General features: G+C 37.0%; 1 long non-coding RNA gene across 1 annotated transcript; it reads left to right on the plus strand.

Annotated features, from left to right (window-relative positions):
- The first annotated feature begins 1218 nt into the window (after positions 1–1218).
- Positions 1219–7991, plus strand: LOC140143994 (uncharacterized). Its single transcript, XR_011857821.1, has 4 exons — positions 1219–1588; positions 3713–3798; positions 5813–5982; positions 7248–7991. It is a non-coding gene; the product is annotated as an uncharacterized lncRNA (long non-coding RNA).
- The last annotated feature ends 2579 nt before the right edge of the window (positions 7992–10570 follow it).

The raw sequence follows: 10570 nt of genomic DNA on the forward strand, positions 1-10570 counted from the left end.
ATTAATATTTATGTACAAAATGCAAACGAATGTATATATATTTGATTGTTTTGTAAACATTAAATTTGATGTTTACTCATAATTATGTCTGGAAAGTCAGGGGAAAACTAAGCAGCATCGGTATTTAGTTTCCTGGGAAAGTGGATCAGATGAGCAGTGAGTAAAAGCATTCGCCCTAAATCTTTATTTGATTTTTATTTTTTATGAATTTATTAGGCCTACTGGTAAAGTGCAGAAAAAACCTCAAAACGCACTCTAGGATTTTTCATCAGCAGCAGTAGAAATTTATCTTGCATAGATTTTCTGGTGTCCTCGCTTGGATTTAGCAAACAATGAACCGTCAGGGTTATAATAGCGCGGGATTTAATCTGATTCAACTAGTCGTGGCACGTATTGTATTTATTGCACGTGTAATACTTTTGACGTCACGAAAAGTATTGTACATACAATATTGTACGTACAATGCGGAGTCTGAAGCTAGTTTAATCTATTGTTATTCTATTTCCAGCAATGTTTTATGTTCTAACAAATGTTTGATGACGTAAAATCGATAATATGTTACGTACTATATGTGGTAGAAATATATTATCGATTTTACGTCATCAAACATTCGTTAGAACTTAAACATTACTGGAAATAGAATGGCAATAAATTAAATAACGTACATATTGTACATACAATATTGTACGTCTAATAAAAAGTCTGTATACTGCTTAACTTACGCCCCTCTGGAATCAAGCCTTGAAAATCAATTGTATTTAACCTTAAACACGTGTCTTTGTTGTTTGTTAAAGCCTTAATGTACGATCTTTATAAATTTTTAGATTTTTCTTTTTTTCTTCTAAAATGATAATATGCAATCATTATGAAAGTTCCCAATACATTTGGACGCGAAAAACATTGGGAATTTGCAAAGAAACAACATCATAAACTTCACCTCTATCACTCGAAACATCTCGCACTATTTGGATTAGGACAGCGAGTGCGGCCCATCGATATTAATACAATCAGATGTCTAACGTGCGTACTGAAGAATAGTACGAGTGCGTAACCGCATTTTCGAATAAAGTTCCACAAATTATGATAATGAGTTCCACAAATTATGATAATCAGTCAATATCTGTTAATGCGCATGCGCAACATGTACAATATGCCGTACATTGTACATGCAATTTGATGAAATCTTATGACGTCATTTTTGTTCGTCCGATCAAAAATTAATGGCGACCAATTTTCACCGCTTACATTGAAATTTCCGGGTTTTCATCCAAAATATCTCAACATCAGCTGATGTTTATGACTTGGTACTTTGTCACCCGTGAACATTTGCGGACTTTTACCACTTGGATTATATTGGGCACACGCAGCTCTTCGATTTTAATTGATTTTGGACAAGAAACTCCCGTCTCCAAATCGGTGTACATTTTACACGCAATTTTCGCATTGGGCAGTGCACTGCAGTGTGGGCTGAGAGGTTGTACTGCAATGTCTGCAATGGCAACAACCGTGTCATGGATGTCATGTCTGTATAGTTCTCTGACCGGGATCTCTGATTGATTTCATCAGCTACTTCTCCTGTCACTGACGGGTAAGTAAGTTTAGCCCGGATTTTAGCTCATATTTGGACAGGAAATCTACTGTTACTGACGGCCGTATACCCATCATTCAATCATCCCCATATGCCATGCATGCATGGTTACATTTTTCACTTGCATGCTTGTCAATGTATGCTGAGACTAGTAAACCAACAGGTCAATGTCATACAGTCGTTGATAGCAGTAGTTATGCATAGACTCTGGAGTTTAACATTTGTGACATTCTATTAAATCACCGACGACACACCGAGTAAATGTTCGCGCCCATGCCATGTCGGCATGGCCATGGGTTTGAATTTGATCAAATAGAAAAATTATTTAATAGAGGCCGTCAGCGTGACGTCATATGCCGCCATCTTGTGGGTACACGCTGCGATGGTCGTTCGATCTCCATGCGTAAACAGCAAAATCACTGCGTTGTTGCGTGATAACAGCTGCGTGGCAAGCTGCGCCCTGCACGTAGTGTCCGACGCATGAACACACAGATCATATTTGTACCCACAAGATGGCGAAAGGCTGACGGCGTGGCCTCTATTTGTGTACATTCAACTACGATTGTTACTCACAACTAATCATGCTAAAATAATACACGAGTGTACAGTGCTACTCTACGCGAGTACTCGTCCATAAGTAAGCGAGGTTATACTATGATCAGCTCTTAATCGGCGGGAATTATTCGCCTTTTGTTACTGCGCGAGTCAATAAAGTTCCAACTTACGCACACGTAAATTCACAAAAGCACGCGTCTTCACTCAAAGCGCAGATCGCATAACTGCTGCGCCCAGCTGTGTGTACGCCGTTCTATATCAATCCACGATGTTATGAGTCCCCGCCTATTAAGAGCTGATCAGAGACTGTGTACAACAGCTTACTACGCTTAGCCACGCAAAGAGTATGTTCCACGATGTACACGAATTAAATAATTTTTCTATAGCATATGCTTACAAAATGTAGTACTGGTAGGCAGGCATATGTATAATGTAAATTTGACGAAAATTTAAGTACAGGGCGTTCATGCGTGGTCAGACGTGCCGCTATACCATTTTTCACCCTGATGTAGCAGTGACGTCAGTGCGTATTTCATTGGGTGCAGCTTCAAGTCGCTAGTTTTTGCTCTAAAGCGCTGGCGGAGTACATGCACATGCTCAAAGCATGAAAGACATGCGACGTCGCATGGATGCGTGTGAGATACAGATGCCACAACTCGTTCACATCACTGTCACATCAGGCTGAAAAATGGCACACACGACACCGCTATTCCGACCACACAAATCAGGGTCTTAGGCAGGATTTGAAGGTTTGGGTGTGTAAATAAAAAAAACTGGGTAGGCCTACTGTGTGAATTTAAAATTTGTGTGGGCTAAAACTGGGTGGTTACAAATTTGGGTGTGTAAAACATAAAAACACTCCCTATATGGCTGGCTGCCTAATCCCTTGTACTGTACATGCTGTATGTCAGTCCGAATATGAAAATCACTGCACTCATCTGACACTGTCCGAAATTTAATTCTAAAAAACATGTAGCTAGTCCAAATGTTTTTCAGACTAGTGCAGTATTTTATTAAAATTCTGAAAATCATGTCACCAGCCCAAATCTGAATAGCACAGATTTAGATCAATATGCAGCTAGTCTGAATATGAAAAGTGTATACTGCACAAGATGGCAAGAAAAATACTGCACCAGTCCAAAACTGAAAACCATCGGCATTGCTCTAGTCTGAATCTAAAAAAAAACCACTGCGCTGGTCTGGATATGAAAAACACTGCGCTGGTCTAAATATGGGAAATATTTGGACTAGCTCTATGGACTATGCAGTGTTTTCAAATATATTCGGACTAGTATTGTGGTTCTCAGTGTCGGGCTACAACGCTATATGGTTTTCAGTTTCGGACTGGCGCTGTATTTTTCAGATTCGGACGAGCGCAGTGTTTTTCAGATTCCGACTAGAGCAACACGAACGCCACTGATTTGAACTCCTTACTATAGGGTCTGTGGGCTATTTTGTTGACAGGGCCCTTATCCTTAAATCCGCCACTGGGCTGCAATATGCTAAAAAAATAATAATTAATAACCACAATAACACACTCGTGTTTCACTTTTTTATTTCACAAACTAGGTCGTGACGGTGACGGTAACCTGGATTATGATGATAAGGAGAATGAACGAACAATAGTACATCATGGATGGAATATAATTAACCTGGTATGTAGGCCTACACTACAGTAAATTTGATTTAAAGCCATAAATGTACATTGTACAAACTATTAGTACCGGGTACATCAAATTTTAATTTTATTATTCTTTACACAAAATGTGGAAATGGTATTAGAAATAACTGTCAGAAATGGGGTCTGTCCATTTTAAGCCGAAATAACAAGATAAAGTTAAAGAAACCCTGCTGGCTATTTTGGCTGTCACCTACAACATGGAGTTCTATGGGGAATTAAATGTCTGATTAGTTTGAATATCGTACGACATTATGTCAAAATTACATTTTGATCTGACCAACACAGTGTAAACATTACAAATTATGCATTTTTACAAATTTCATAAAATTTTACAAATATGGCTTTAAATAAAAATGCAAACAAAATTGTATACACATTAGGCCTAAAAAATTGTTTGGTTGGGGGCTCATTCCATGTCAAATCACCCAAATAAAATGTAATTTTAAACCTGACCTCCTTCAAATTTGTTCTAATTTGGTATACAAAAGATTTTGGCTGACAAAGCTGAAATTTCAAGTTTGAATTAAATGGACTTTGAATTTCTCCGTGTGATCATGTAGCGCATTTTCTATATTTTTCTACGAATATAAACAAATTAGATATATATTTTCAATGTTTTCTCCGTGCTTTGTCCAAATGAGCTGAAAACTGTGATTTCATTGAAACAATGTCATAGTGAATACAATACTGAACTTTGCATACTGACTATTCAGTGCTAAGTTCAGTATTGTGGTTTACTGTGTGCTTCAATGGAAAATCACATTTTTGCCTAACTTTGAGGGAAGCTTGTATGAAAACAAAACATATTATACCTCTAATTTTTATATATTTTGTAGAAAACATATGGGGGTGTAATTTGAGCACACTTTGTTTTGAAGTCGCATACTGATCCACAAGGTCAAATTCAAGGTCAAATTCAAGGCAAAAGGTTTTACAATTTTATCTTGCTCGTATTTATTAAATAATGACAGATTTGGATTCTTTATGACATTAGCTTTCCAATGACACCAATTTCAGCTCATTTGGACAAACGGTTACGGAGATATGGTCATTGAAAACTCTGCCGCCGCGCCATTTTTCGCAGAAATCGCAAAAAATGCGCCGCCCGTAGCGGGACAACCGTAAGTCCGATTAAGCTCAAACTTGAAATATCAGCTTTGGCAGCCAAAATCAACTTGTATACCAAATTAGAACAAATTTGAAGGAGGTCAGGTTTAACTCGTTGGGTGAATTGACATGGATTGACCCTGGGGTAACATAAAAAAAATATTAGGGTAGGTCAGTTGGCAATTTAAACAAAAAATTTACTCACACAATTTAAACTGTAGGCCCTATTTAATTGCATGATAAAGGCCTTGGAACTTTTTGTTTTGTTTTTTTAAATTTAATTTTTTTTTTAAATTTTTAAAAACTTTCGCAAAAAAAAATGAGAAAAAAAGTCTAGGGTCGGGCTTATTATTAGGGTCGGTCGGGTTACGCAAATCAAACAATTTTTTTTAGGTCTTGCATGAATCAAAATATATGTACATTTTATGGACTACACTTTCCATATAAAACATTTTTAGCTTCAAAATGTATCACTGATTCTGATACTGTCTTTAGTAGGGACAGATACAAATGTACATGGCGAGTTAAAAAAAGGTGAGTTAGGAAAAAGCGAGGTACCCCCTACAAGGCTACAAAGTTTCAAAGTGACCACCTGCTGAGATTGTAGCAAGTCCCAGTGGTGAGTTAGGTTCTTATGCCAAGTCCAACTTAGTGTTGTTGGGGCATGCACTTTCTTGGAGTGGACAGTCGGTAGCTTGAAAGTTGCAAATTTGACTTAGTGCGACTTTGCGGATGCAAAATTTCGAAGGTTGGATTTTTAAAATATACATAAAAACAATCTATATTCATGCAATCAAGTGTATCACTTGTACATGTACAAAATGTATACACTAATAAATTTTAAACAAATATTTGAACATTTTTCTTTCTTCTTTTTCAAGGCAATGGAGATTGATCAATTTGGCGTAACTCACCACTGGGACTTGAATTGCTATGGCGTCATTCGCCGGTGGGACTTGGTTACTTTGGCGTAACTTGCCAGTGGAACTTGATTGCTTTAATTGGCCTAACTAAACTTGCAGACTGTGACTTGATGGACAGCTCCATGGGGGTATGTGACAAATTGTGTATCTTTGTGGGCTGTAACTCGCTTTTTCACTAACTTGCCTTTTCTTAACTTGCCAAAAAAATATTCCCCTTGTTGGTAGATGAGCTGTGCAAAACAACAACAATTCAGCAATTTTGAGTGTGCAGGTAACTGACGATTTAAAAAAAGGCAGGTTTACAACTTTACAAGGCGAGTTTAATCATGACCCACACAAATATTTACTCTACCTCCTCACAAATATTTACGTCAGTGTAAAAAGTAAATAAAGAAAATACAGAGGTTATCCCGACGATAACTAAAGAATAAATTCTGTTTGTCCTCAAAACATTTTGGTTGTCCCCAAAATGTGTCATATTTTTAATGCAAAAAATCAAATTTGTTTGATGTCTTTTGGTGTGGTAAATCTGTAGCCACAAATTGCTAAACCTGAGGCCCTTGCATTCTTAATACGAAGAATGTCTTTCTGATATCAAATAATTTTCATTTGATGAAATTCACAATATAATACAAATTTTATGACAAATTATTAAAATTTGATATTTTTCACATTTTGGAGATATAACAGTTCTCGAAGTAAATTTTATAAATTTAATGATATAGTCTTAAAGTGTATGTAGCTGGGAGTCTTCAATACAAAAGGTCAAAATTTTCAATTGATCATCGGCTTTTCATCCCACCTACATACACTTTAGGTAGAAATCATCAGATTTATAAAGTTTACTTGAGTACTGTTAAATATCAAAAATATCAATTTTAATGATTTGCCATAAAATGTGTATTACATTGCTAATTTCAAAAATCAAAATTATTTGATCTATCAGAAGGCCATTCTTCGTATTCAGAATGCAATTCGATAATCTGTGGTCTGATGTGCTCTAATGTCCCACAATAATACTGTCCAAACATTGATACCCCTTCCCTTAAGGATACAAATTACAATCAATTTACATGAAGTCAAAAGTCAAAATTTCATGTCAAGTTTATCATGATTTTGGAGGTAAGATATAGTGGTTGTCCCCAGTCCCCAGTGTTTGATAAGTACATAGCTCAATATGGTTGTCCCCAGTAATTCTTGGACAAGATCAGAGGACAGACAAGAGGATAAGTGCTTATTTCGAACACTGATTGACATCCAGAGGCTTGCCTATGTGATAAAGTTAAAATGAGTGTATACTCTCTTTAACCAAAATTATGTGTACGTATACATGTACTGTTGGAACTGCAAGAATCGCAATTTTGTCTCTGTCTTCAATTATTTTATTTTACAGATGAAAACAAGAACTTGCACTGGAAGTCTGGAAGGACCATGGAGATAGGAGTACCGATCTGTATACAATTTTATACATCAAACCTATCAGACACAGAATGGGTCATCCAATTTGAAATGACAGCCACCAACAGGACAGTTTTATGCACATTCGTATTTCCCCCTGTACTACATGTATAAAACACACATCCTGGAAAGAACTCCAGGACTGTGTAAAGACATGGAATGGTGATGGTCTCCAATCTTTGGCAGTCACACAAGCAAATCCATCTAAATTCAAGGCTACTGTTCTTCTTGAAAAACTGCCCTTAAATTAGTCATGCATGCCACCATGATGCCACATGCTTGCTGCCACCACTAGTGGAAATTTGATAATAGGACTGAGTATTTTGGAGGACAACAAACCATGAACTCCAAACCATGAACTCAGGGGTAGCAATAAACCAGTGCTTGGAGGTCCAGGACCGCCATTGTTAAAGCCATATTATAACATTTGCTGAGGAGGACTCCCTCAATATTTTTCAAAATTTTGTTTTTACACAATAATATCCAGCAAAAATCAGGACTCTAGGTGCTGCAGTTTTAATTATTACAATGGAATGTGTCCCCAGAACAGTGGCATAGATTTCTTTGTGACATGGTGGGATGAGGTTGGAAAAATTGTCTTGATAGTGAATCCAACACATTTTGGCGACAAAAGAAGTTTATGGTACAAATGCGCTCGAATTTTTGTTGTTGTTGGTTTAAGGGGTTGACATTTTCGGGGAGGGTTGAGTTAGCAAACCAACTCATTTTGGGGTTCATTACACCACACTGGGCTATACTTAACTAATACTATACTTTTATAGTGCGCCTTTTCAAAGCGAAATGTCAAAAGAATACCAGAAATTATCAAATACAGAAAAAAAGGCAACATTATCAGCTACATGTCATGGAAAAAGATATATCTTGACCATGGTTTTGAATGATTCCAGGGACATAGGCATAGATCCCAGGGGATATATCCCCCCAATATTTTGTTGGGGGTGGTCCATACAATCATCCCCCCAATGTTGATGCCTGTATGTGGGTTTCTGACCAAATTAACCTAATATTTGGCCATTTTAGCCCCCAAAGCCCAATTTTTTGTGATATGCACAAATTTATTCCACTTTTGCACTATTTCATCGATTTTACCTTCAAAATGGCAAAATTTTTCGCGCGCATTTGTGCCATATACTGGTTCTGTTGCCAAAAGTGCCGGATTCTCTATATTTCAAGAATTTTTTCCAACCCATCCCCCAATGTCAAAAAGAAATCTACGCCACTACCAGAGGAGCAGCATTCCTATTATGAACCGGTAAGGTATTCCACAAACGTGGATCTGCCACTGGTAAAATAGCAATATGGTGGTACAGGTGTGCCAAAATATTCCTCTATCCAGTCAGAATCATTATCATACATGTATCAGTAATCTTGGTAATGAGCTTTTAATTTGATGGGGAAATAAAACAATTAAAAAGATACATGCTTCTTGTGTGTGTTTCATTGCAAATCGCCTAATTAATGATTGTAGATACTGAATGTTGATTTTATTATTTGAGTTTCTCAAACATTGCTAGTATATCTTTAGTATCTACCCTATGGGGTTTAATACCCCAGGTTACAAAATGATTTTCAAAACATAAATTGTAGCGCTTGCTAAACTTTGGTTCACCTCAAGTACAGTAGTGACGTCAATGCTTTTTCGCAGTTGCGCTGCAAACAAGCGTCGCTTGGACTTGTTCGGCTACGCTCTCTGCGATTAACTTTACGCGCACAGTTAAATCCTGCACATAGTGAAATACGCACCTACGTCATTACCAAACTTGAGGCGAACCATGTTGCAATTGGATAAACAAGTTCACCTTTTTGTGTTCTCGGTTCTAGCAACAAAGGGTAGCTAAAAAAAACCTTTTTATTTCCAAAAATCAAACAGAATTTTGAACCATTTTGCTTTCAGGTCATAAATTTGTGATTTTGAGTTTTACATAAAGAACATATGTGACCGTCAGACGATAGATGAGCCGTAAATGTCCTCAATTGTATTCTGAGTTACAGTGTAAAATGGGCATGAAGGTCGTATTCATAGGTACCTCAATTTGGTGCTACGTGTACCTCATTTAATGAGATACACGTAGCACCAAATTGAAATACCTATGAATGACCTTCATGCCCATTTTACACTGTAACCCGAATACAATTGAGGACATTTACGGCTCATTCGTGCTGTACGGTCACATATCATGTGTTTTCATTTTGCAATAGCTGTGTGGAGCACAAAAAGTGCAACTCATCTTTTGCAAAAATTGCCACTTTTACAGGACTGTGCCCCCAAAACTGAACTGTTTATGGCCAACAACAAGTTCAGGATTTTGTATGTCAAACCCGAAACTGAATACTTTTTTACACCTACAGTACACTTGGAATTTAATTTGGACACTTCGTCATGTGTGCGACAGGAACCAAAGAGGTCCAAATCCACTGAGTTGGACATAGAATTGTTAAACATTATAGGTTACATATGATTTTTGCTTCATACTAATAGAAAATTAGAAATAGGCCTAAATAAATTAAAAATGCTAGTGTCAATAATGCATGTGATAAATCTTCTCGCCAGTTGAAAGCCCAAGCATGTTTTGTTTAATAACTTTTTTATCAACTGCTTTATCTCCTCAACAAATATTGAATGAACTTGATTCGATTTTTGTAGCTTTTTCAGGGCCAGATCAGAATTTCGTTTCACAGTGCGAGAATCAATCCTGATTCTTTCAGAATAAATTTGCGGGAATCATTTGATTCTCGCAAATAAACTCATCTATCTCATTTATTCTGACCCCGTCTTTATTGTTTGTCCAAATAGAAATGAGAGGGTTTTTTAGTAGCGTCTATGCGTATAGGTTACGAGACTGAAGGATTTAGCCTAATGCCGAAATACATGCAAAACCATGGATCTTTCCCAAGTCCCCAAATTTGAGATATATTTAGTATTCGGACACGTTATAAAGATTTAGGTGACTAGGCAAGATCCAGGCTACGTACTGCACTTTTATTGCAGTATAAATCATGAATATTAATTAACATGCCCATATAAGGATCGTACATCCGGGCGATCATGCCCATATTAGCGTTCCTCATTAACATTATTTGTGGAACTTTATCTAATTAACATTATTTGTGGAACTCATTAACATTATTTGTGGAACTTTATGCAGTACTTCCGGTTACGCCGTATATCGAAAGTATAGGCTTCTGGTTGTTAAATAGACTTCAGTGGTGCGGCCTCAGAGTTAGTCTCCTACGCGG

This window comes from Amphiura filiformis, unplaced genomic scaffold (genome assembly GCF_039555335.1).
Source record: "Amphiura filiformis unplaced genomic scaffold, Afil_fr2py scaffold_36, whole genome shotgun sequence".
Classification (NCBI taxonomy): Eukaryota; Metazoa; Echinodermata; class Ophiuroidea; order Amphilepidida; family Amphiuridae; genus Amphiura; species Amphiura filiformis.